Source organism: Chrysochloris asiatica, unplaced genomic scaffold (assembly GCF_000296735.1).
Source record: "Chrysochloris asiatica unplaced genomic scaffold, ChrAsi1.0 scaffold00025, whole genome shotgun sequence".
Taxonomy (NCBI): domain Eukaryota; kingdom Metazoa; phylum Chordata; class Mammalia; order Afrosoricida; family Chrysochloridae; genus Chrysochloris; species Chrysochloris asiatica.
This window is the reverse complement of record NW_006408543.1, coordinates 11,677,228-11,677,605: the sequence shown is the minus strand read 5'-3', so window position 1 is coordinate 11,677,605 and position 378 is coordinate 11,677,228.

Genomic DNA, 378 nt, shown 5'->3' with positions numbered 1-378 from the left:
TTTCTCTCTTTGATAGTTCCATTTCTCTGTCCCTCTTTTGTTTTAATACTTTTTACAATCTTTTTTTTCTGGATATTGCCTGTTTTTATTTCTTTTTCTCTTTCATTTTGGTTCCTTGTTTATTTGTTCTGTTTTCTTTCATGTGAGAGGAGGGGTTTTTGCTTTCCCACCCAACAGGAGATAGCAACTGTGCCCATACAGTCCAGCTACAGCCGTACCCTCTGTACCTCCACCCACTGGGAAAGACCCAATCCAAACCCTTACCCCACCTGATCAAGGCTGTAAATCTTTATGGGAACCAACTGCCTCATCATTCTCCTTCATAGTGGCTCATGGGTTCAAACCACCAACCTTAGGTTAGCAGCCAAGTACTTAAAC